This window comes from Lissotriton vulgaris, chromosome 1_1 (genome assembly GCF_964263255.1).
Source record: "Lissotriton vulgaris chromosome 1_1, aLisVul1.2, whole genome shotgun sequence".
In the NCBI taxonomy this organism is placed as follows: Eukaryota; Metazoa; Chordata; class Amphibia; order Caudata; family Salamandridae; genus Lissotriton; species Lissotriton vulgaris.
The window spans coordinates 1,670,318,803-1,670,329,240 of NC_141685.1; positions in this window are offsets into that span (position 1 = coordinate 1,670,318,803).

Consider the following 10,438-nt stretch of genomic DNA (forward strand, 5'->3'; position numbering starts at 1 on the left):
TGGCAAAGTAACTGCAGACGACGCAGCAGACCAGACTTGCAACTCCTTACATGATGAAAGTGGAGGAGTCGATGGAACAACCGTCGGCGGTGCCATTGACGGAGAAGGTGGAACAGTAATGGCCGTCGATTGTACAGTAACCTTCATTGAAGGTAGATTCATTGTCGACGATGTTTTTGTCGATGTCTTCGTCAACGAGGCAGTCTTCGTCAACGAAGCAATCTTCGTTGACGATGTTCTTGACGACAAGGTAGTCTTCGTCGACGATGTGGCCGTCGACGACGAGGCGGTCTTTGTCGACAAAGAGGTGGACTTAGTCGACGATGCGCCCGTGAATGACGATGTTGGCTTCGTCGACGATGTGGCTGTCGACGACTATGTACTCTTCATCGACGATGGGACCGTTGACGGTAGGGTGGTCTTCGTCGACGAGTATTCCATCGACGGGCTGACCTTCGTTGATGAGATGTGCGTTGACGAGATATGCTTTGACGATGATGCGCTCGTCGATGGGACCTTAAGGATCTTCGCCGATGATGGAGCGTCGGCATTCGCTGGCATTACCTTTGTCGACGAGATGGGTCAAACTGCTACATAGAAGAGCGTCGGCGGAGAAGAGGTTGAAGACATTACCATCTGTGGCTTCGGCGATGAGTAGGTAATCGTCGAACTAGAATAAGCGTCGCCGATGATACTCGTCGATGGAGAAGCCGTCGTCGACGCTGCCATCGACGGAGTCATTTTCTGAGGTAAATCTTTTTGAGATCGTTTTTTGGAAGATGAAGATTTTCCAGACTTTCTCGGGGGCGTTCCAGGACCAGATTTAGCAGGTGGAAAAGCCTTTTTTGAAGAAGAACCCGAAGGCACACCACAACCCTTGGAGGATTGGGCTGTTCTCAACACCTTTGCCCCAGGAGAAGTAATCTCAACCTCAGCTTCCCTCTTTCTAGAGGACATAGAAGATCCCGAAGCTATACTCCCTACCTCAGAAAGATGGTTATCCTGGTCCTTGATCTTCTGCAGCCACAGGAGAAGACAACCTTCTCTGTCTCCGAGGGTCTTCTGTGGAAAGGTTCTGCAGATCTTACACTCCTTTACCTCATGATCTGGATATTGACAATAAATACATTTCTTGTGGGGATCTTCCTTAAATAGCCTAAGCTTTCCACAAGATTCACAAGGTCTAAATAGGGATTTAGAAGATGACATCTTCAAGAAGGAAAAAAACAATAAAGTTGTGAAGAACTGAGCAGAGCTCAGGGAGACTCCCTTCACACGACGTGCGGTAGAAAATCTGAGAGCCTGAATCTCTGGGGAGAGCATTCTGGTGGGTGCTGACTCCTGTTTGGCTGCAATTTGGTCTATACAAAATGACTAGGATAGTCATGAGTGTGAGAGTTTTTGCTCCTGTAGTTTAGGGCTACTTTACTTCCTGGTTTGTTATTACCAAGGTTTTCTGGTTATTTTATGCACATTTTTGCATTTTTTATGTACTGTGGGACTCCCACTCCGACGACGGGGAATGATTCAGGCAAGTGAATCTATGAAAAACACCCCAATACTGGAGAACCTAAAGTCAATTGAGTGTACAGGGGTGTGGAATTTAATAACATGTTGATGTAAGGAGGAGATTCCAGAGCCCCCCTACTTACCAAAAGAAAAACCCTTGGTTCGCATGGACGGCCGCCGTGAAGCCAGGAACACCTATGGAAAAATGAAGGAATGAGTTAAGCAGAGTAGACACCAGCCACAAATAACACAAACAAGGGACTACTATGTTTCTGGACAGGTGGGCAGGGCCCAAAAAGGCAAGAACCAATCCGATGGCTGAAAGGAGGAGAAACGACGCTGCAGAATGTCAAGGAGGCATTGCGTGGGAAGCCGAAAAGCCTCAAGAAGGAAGAATACACAGCTGACTCACAGGTGAACCATCCGATGTAGAGAAGCCAGCTAACGACACCACCAACCTTGATGGGACCCTGGAGACCTGGAGCAAGGAGTGGTGGATCTGCCACCAGAGCGGGTTTGTAACAAAGGGAGGGCACGGTGAAGGCATTCTCTTTGTGTTGCACACTGGGCTTTCAAAGGCGTCAGTGCCACATAGTATGACGGAGTTTGAAACCTACACTTTTTACTTAAACCACCAAAGAGCCTTAATTACCAGGCAGTAAGTGAAGGGTCCTTTTTAGACAGGACTGAATACTCAAACTAGGTGACAATAACAGGGTGGGAGTGCACCTGTTTACTGAGGGGCTAACCGGATTTGGAAAAACACGCGTATGAGAGTCATAGAAGAAAGGACGGGAGCACTAATTAAATAAAGCTTTGTGTAAGGAAAGGAAATGAATTTCTGGTTCGCCTGGCAGCAGTGCATTAAGGGATGAGTTCCTCAAGAACAATCTAGGTCCATGTTATTTTATACAACCTAGGTTTACTTTTCCCGTCATTTGATCACTAAAAAGGGTGTGGTGATGTTGTAAGAAAGATTAACCTCAACATACCACCTGCATACTTACTGTTGTTTTTTTTCTCACGGCTCCTGACGGCGCCATCCTGAAGTTGGACACCTAAAGAAAAAGAAAGACAACCAAACATCAGTTATACCATACCGACAGACAACATCAATCTCTGCCAAGATTCATATCAGCCTTATTCTTTATTTTGTATCACAAATAAATATCAACACTTAGAAGCTCCCTGAGCCCTATGTCGTTATATCCACCCAGCCCCCCTACAGTGTACTTGACCTTGGGACAGGTTGCTTCATAAATCTACATGTCCTGTAAAAAATCCCCTTGTCCCATTAGTGCATGTAGTGCTGCAACACATTATGGCAGCAACCTCATTATATAAGAGCTCTGATAATAGCCTCTCAGATGACAGATCACATACTTTTCACCACATTTGCTCTAATCTTTTCCCATACTGAAAAAGGTTGGAAATGTATTCTTGACAAGAAGTAAAACTATTTCCAGGGTTGGGAAAACAGTGGCTGGAGGGAAAGAGAACGTGTAAACAAACACTCAACAGATTTTTGCATGAGCAAATTTACACATGCATATTTGCTCGTGCTAAAATGCAGTTCACAAATCTTTTGTTTGAGTACAATTTTCTGGCCTACTTCTGTACTTGTGAATCCATGAAAGCAGTGAATCTGCACGAATGCAAGGACATATACCATGGGTGCACTTTTGAGAATATCTTTAGGAATTGGGACCCTAATTAGGTCTGGCGTTAACCACGACCTTTTTCAAAATTAAAATTCTATCTCTCTGGCTTCACTGTGAGTGACCGCTTTCTGCACTTTCACAATGAGCATATCAGCATACAAATAGTTTTGTTTAGTGCCAGGAATTAACGTCGCATTATGAGCTTTTTGATGCCAAAAACATTTTTGCTTTATAACAATGCTTGCTTCTAATTGTCAGGGCCTGGCAGCTCCCACAACAACAAAGTTTTACAAAAACTGTGTCTAAACAAGACACACATTGACAAAACCAAAAGGTTGACCACCAATGACAGACCTATTGGCTTTGTCAATGCTTGTTTATTTTCATGTTTCCTCTAATCTAATTGAAACTGAGTACACTGATTTCCAGTATTAATATTTTTCAGAAATACTAGCATTCATAACACACATTTTATTGACTTATGCTTCAAAGAAATGGTACCTAATATTTCACAGTAGTTTAGCAAAACATTTTTTTTCTAGGTTTTCTAGTTGCGTTTTTTTGTGAACATTTTATTTTGAAATCAAAGAATCATCAATCTTGCTTTCCAGCTTCTGAAAATATTTGCATCTAATTAGAGAGCATTCTGGGAACATTATATGTAGCCTTACATTGTTAAACTTTGCAAACATGTCTACACCTGTTTATACTGGAACCAGTGCCAGTAGCACAGTCTGAACTTACAACATTTCCTTTGAGCACTGACCGTAATAATAAAGGGTTGGCATTATTTAACCATACATAAAGGTTCAAACAGCAATAACATATGGGCACACATTTTACCTTAGCTGCAGACAATTCCCTGCCCTGATCCATAATGTGGTACTAGAAATTTGCACTGTGAGGGTTTTTACTGCTGGGGGTTGGGCCTACTTGTCCCATGGACAAAGAAACTTGAAAACTTGTTCTCCTTGACCACACACAATATGTCCTGGGCATTCTGCTACAGGAATTCCACACCCATGCCTTATCACTACGACCATGACAATAATACACTGGTTCCCTCTCTTTGCCAGTATCATCTTCAACATAAGCTTCATAACATATAAGGCCACCAGGAATGGCACCCCTAAGCACCTGCAAGAGAAATTAACTACCTCAAGTGGACAGTCCAGAAGCAAGGGCATTTCTGAGCTAGAAACAAAAAACTGCCACAAAGCAAAAATAAAGAGAAGAGAAACTTCGCCATCTATGCTCTGGTGATCTGGGACAACCTAGCCCTTCTGCAATTCACAAAGGAGCGAAAGACTCTCATTTCCAATTGTTAGGATTCGCCCCAACCATACAGCTTGCTTCAGTGAAGAAAACCTCAGTTGTAACCCAGGACACCCACACTTCCTGTTCTCTACAAATACCACTCATAGATAGATAGGTAGATATATACATACATCAACCTTATGTTCAGGAAAAATGTGTGGCAAAAATATAAAACACTAGCTTACCCGTCGCGCGTTGCTGCAATCTCAAAAGAAAGGAAATTCAAGGAAACTCGTTATGATAACATTAAATTTACATTGAGTCATTGTTATTGAAACTTATTCATTTTATTTTTGAAAACATTTCTAAGTGTGGCTTGAGCAGTGCATCCTCAATTGGCTTCCAATCTTGATTCTGGTTGCTCTCCTGTTTCATTCGAGTGGGCTTGAGCAGTGCTTAATTGATCGTTTTCCAATCTTGATTCTCGTTGCTCTCCTGTTTCATTCGAGCGGGCTTGAGCAGTGCGTAATCGATCTGTTTCCAATCTTGATTCTCGTTGCTTGTTCGTTTGAGAAGAACGGGTTTGAGCAGTGCGTACTCGATCGGCTTCCAATCTTGATTCTCTTTGCTCGTTCGTTTGAGAATTACGGGCTTGAGCAGTTTGTATTCGAACACCATTACGGGCTTGAGCAGTTTGTATTCGAACAGCTTCTAATCTTGCTTCCCCTTGCTTGTCTGTTTCTGAAGCTCGTAATGCCTTTTTCTTTTGTGCTTCTGATGTAGATTGATCAATCGAATTCCGCTTGGGGGTCATAACTGTCGACGATGCTCGCTAATTTACTGTCTATTTCAGTATTCGAAAGATTATGAGGGCCCTGGGGGGGGGGGCGATTTTTAAACAAAATTTTTGACAGCTACCTTCGCGGGAGTGTACTCAACAACTTCCCAAAGTTTCATGGCAATCGGATGAATGATGTAGTAATGCTAAAGGACAAACAGACAGACAGACATACTTTCGTTTTTGTATATATAGATAATACATGAGCAACAGTTTTCAAGTTAAAATAATTGAGCCATCTTAAGTCCTTTAAGTGCACTAAAACAAATTTGCTAAAAAAAGAAAAATTAAGTTTTAATGATGTGTAAGCCATTTGGATTTCGCAGGAGAGATGTCCACTTCATTTAGCAAGAGTGACTTTTTTGCTTCTATGACTCAATATCAATGTGAAAAATATAGCAATACACAATTAGCACAGCACAAATATTGTGATTCAATATATCGAGGTTATATTCTTACAATGTAAACTACAAAAATATTGCCTTCAAAATACTGTGGTAGTACATCAAGATTGCGTAGGCAAGTATATTTATTTAAAAGTATATATATTTAAAAGTATATAAAATTAAAACACTACATAACTAATTAACATATATAACTATATATAATCAAAAATAAAGGTACTTAAAAAATATTTTCAAATTACTTTAAACCATAACATATATATAGTAAACAATATATAATTAAAATGTTTTTTAATGAAAACAAATATGAATAACTAAACAGTTTAAAGTGCATCTGATATACAGCTGTCATAAAAATATAAAGAATTAAATATATAATATATTAACTAATAATTAAAACAGCATTATAAAACACATTATTAGACCTCACTGTTCAAGAAGCGCACACAATAAAAAAAAGTAAAATTACAGTAAATATATGGTCTAAAATAAAATCACATAAAAATATAAAAAATCAAAAATGACAATACAACAAAAATAAACAACAAATGTAACAAAAATTCAAAAATACTACTGTACAAACAACAGTTAATAAAATTTGATATATTTCCAACAAATTAGGAAAATATTTTAAAACATTATTAATAATCATATACAATTTGAAATAAATATCAACTTCATTCAAATATAAAGTAAACAAAAAAACAAAATATACAAAATTAACATTCCGGTTACAACCAAAATAATGTCAACAAGTTATATATGAAGGAATAAAATGTTCCACTCCCACATTACCTCAAACAACAGTAGTAAAATTCACTTTAGAAGCATAAAAAGTACTAAACAGACCCCAATCTATGCAACGGTTGGAAAAGTGTTGGACTTTGGAGAGGTCATATTTACCATGCCCACTCCAACCTAAGCAACAGTAGGGAAAGTGCAGGACATTTTTGAGGGATTATATTCACAACTCAAACACTAACCTAAGCAACATTGGTATGGTGTTAGACTTTGGATTGATCTGAATTACTATTGCCAAAACAACCTAAACAACAGTAGGTAAAGTGTTGGACTTTGAAGGAGGTCTGATTTACTAATCCCACTCAAATGTATGCAACAGTAGGGAAAGTGTAAGTCTTTGGAGGGGTCAGATATGCTATTTCCACACCAATCTAAGCAACAGTAGAAAAAATGTTGTAAAAAAATAAATTGGTATTTTTTTTTAAACAAAAATTAAAATGTATATAAAATGATATTAAATAAAATACTCTCTAAAATATTAAATGTAAAAAAATTCTATAAACAGCCAAACAGAAACTCTAAAAATGTATTTAAAAAATAAACATATTAAAAAAATTACCACTTTAAACATTATTTACCCAAAACCTTATAAAAGGTACAGTAAAAGAATGCAAAAATAATACTAAATAAATCAAACAAATCATAAGAAACATGTAAAAAATAGTATATCATAAAAACTAAAGCAAAACACATTACAACAAAACAAATCCATTTAATCAATAATAATGTATGCAATTAATACCCTAATTATCTAAGTAAAAGAAAAAAAATTACCAATTTGCAAAACAAACCTTAAATAATTAATGAACTAAAACAGTTACATAACTAATACTCTAAATAACCAATGTAATATACATATATATTTTATTTAAAATATAACACATTTTAGCCTCAGATTTACAAAACTGAACAACCCACAAATAATAAATAAAACAAATCTCAAAAACAAAACTTTAAAAATATTTCCAAAACTATAAAACATCTACAAAAAAATTACAGACAACTAATATTGACATAATAAGAACTCAGGGCCTGATTACGAATTTGGGACTGCCGCGTCATCATATTTACCGCCATACCGATGGCGGTCTGGCCATAGTATTAGGACGCATGTGGTTCATGGATAAAAGGCCACCGGAGTCCTGCTGCCAGCGCCAGGAAATCCCAACCACGTCGGTGACAAGATAGGCCAGAGCCTTACACCCAACATGAATCTGGAGTTGCAACCACCACATCTGAGCCTGCGGAAATGGAGGTATAAAAGGCCAAAACTCCCCTAAACTCACCTGTGCCACAATGGAGCTGATCGTTTACATACTACTGCTAATGTACCTACTTGATGAAGTCCAAAACCAACACTGTTGCGGACGCATGTAACTGCAAGTTATATTCTTACCTGTTTTCATCTGCTCCTCAACAAATAGATGCCCCACCATGAACCTGGAAAGGGGGTCAGGGTCCCTGGGCGAAACATATTTTATGGGACCATGTTTGGAATTGTTTTCAACATATGACCCAAATACAGCTCTATGATGCCCTATTTGGCCAGGTCACTGACACTGCACAGGCACACGCTACACAAATAGACATTTGTTTACATCTCATAATCAGTTAGAGTGATGTGTGCATTAAATTATGTGACACAACAGCACCTCCTCATCAATATCACACCTATAAATCTCTGTGACACCCTCACATTGTCCACATCCAAAGTCCTGTTTTGATACCAAAGATATATATGTATGGATGTGTCATGAAACAACTCAAAAACACCTTCTCTGCCACAACTCAGTATTGGACTCTCACACATCACCCACATCAAAAGGTAATTTCAGTAAATGGGATTATAAATAATCTGTGTGAGACAAATTCAAAGGGCACAATGTAAACACTTCCTGCAGAATGGGTATGCCTCTACCAGGGGTAACCCTGAAATGCTGGGGCCCTGGGCCACTGTTCACTATGCACGTGCCTTAAAACGTCTAAGCACACAGGACCTGTGGATTGAAGTATATCTGGGACAACCAATAGTATAACAAAGCACTTTGCATGTGTAGGAAATGTGTAAGTGCAAGTTGTGAAGGCAAACACAGCACTCACAGCATTTGTCACACATTTAAATAAAGTAGGTGTAAGGGACACAGAGGAAAACAGCTGCATGTCCATACAAATGTCTACAAAGGTATGACGATTTAACACCCTCCATGTGTGGATAAACAAATATCTAACCTGAACACTTGAAACACATCCAACCTACATCATAGGGAGTAGTGCAACCTAAATGATGTTGAGATTGGCCAGTCTGAGCTGAAATACTTACCAGATAATATAAAACCCAATTATCCATCCAATCAACATTTCCCTTTGTCCTTTGTAACTCCAGCACTCGTACCAAGGTCATATCATACTAACCATTTCAACTGGATCAGGAATCAGAGATGAAACAAACACAACTGTGCTCACAAATCACTAACTATTCAATAACATTAAATATTTAGAAACATAATGGCAGGACTAATGTCTTCCAAACTAAGAAAACGTTTAATGATTAGATAACAAAACATCAAGTAAAACAAAGGCAAATGGCCAGTCCTTTAGTACAATCTATGCCACAGCACACTGCTATGCCAATAAACTTGTCCTTACTGACACTGCCAGGGAACCTCCGCACAAAGGGGCATCCATCAGGCATGGCAGGCACCTCGGAGATGGTACTTGGGAGGTGGGTTTGGTTTTAGGAGGGGTTTTCTTGGACTTCTTAAGGGTATGGCTGGGTTTAGTGAGGTGAATTTCAGGTTTTTCAGGGGTGGATTTGAATGTGGAAGGGATGGGTTGGGGTTTGGGAGACTTTTTTTGACTTTCGGAGGTGGGGCTGGATATTACATGGTTACGGTCAAGGGCAAATGATACACTTTAATGGGTAAAATTGGCAGGGTGTTCAGGAGGGAGTTGGATTTGGGAGGTAGAGGGAGTGGAAGTGAGAGGTGTGTGTGCTGTAGCTGCTGTGTGTTTTCTAGGTGTTTGTTGTTTGGGTGAATGCAAGCATTTGCGTTTTTTGGGTGTGTGTGATGCGGACGTGCTGGGTATGCTGGGTGTTGTAGATGGGTCTGAGGGTGTTGATGTGGTATTTGTGGAAATGCTGGTGGTTGGGGATGGGTCTGTGGATGTTGGTGTGGTGCCTGCAGGAATGCTGTTGGTTGGGGATGGGTCTGTGGGTGATGGTGTGGTATCTGCAGGAATGCTGGTGGTTGGGGATGGGTCTGTGGGTGTTGGTGTGCTGTCTACAGGAATGCTGGTGGTTGGGGATGGGTCTGAATGTGTTGGTATGGAATCTGAGGGTGGTTGAGGATGCATCTTTGGGTGTAGTGTCTGGGGGTATGTTAGGGGTGGAGGTGGTGGTAACAGGGGAGTTTCTGGTGAGTGGCTGCATTCCTGTGTCTTTTATGCTGATTATGTTTTTTGTCTAGTGCCTGGGTCTGCTGAAGTGTGTGCGTGTGGATGTGTGAGTTTGTTTGGGACAGGCATGAGAATAGGGAATTTGGATGAGGAAGGAGCAGGAGGTGGGGTGGAAGGTTGGTATGGGTGGAAGGCTGCCTTGAGGGGAGAGGCCAGTGCCTGCAAATACCTTTGTAGGCCAGACATTGCACAGTGAATGCCTTTCAGGAAGGCCATCATCTTTGTCATCTGGATGCCATGCCCCTGGATGGCATTTAGGAGTGCAGTCTAACCCACAGAGTTGTTCGTCAGGAGTAAGTATGGGCGGAAAATCCGTTACGCTCGCGGATTTTGCGGATTTTCGGTAAATTCGCAATCCGCGAGATTTGCGAATTTCCCGCAAAATCCGCAAATTCGCACGCACCAATTTTTTTTTTCTTGGTGATACAATTTTGCGGCGCGCGGCGTTTATCATCGTTTGCCGAGTTGTTTTTCTCTATATTTTGCGAGTGCTGCGCCATTTTGGATCTTGC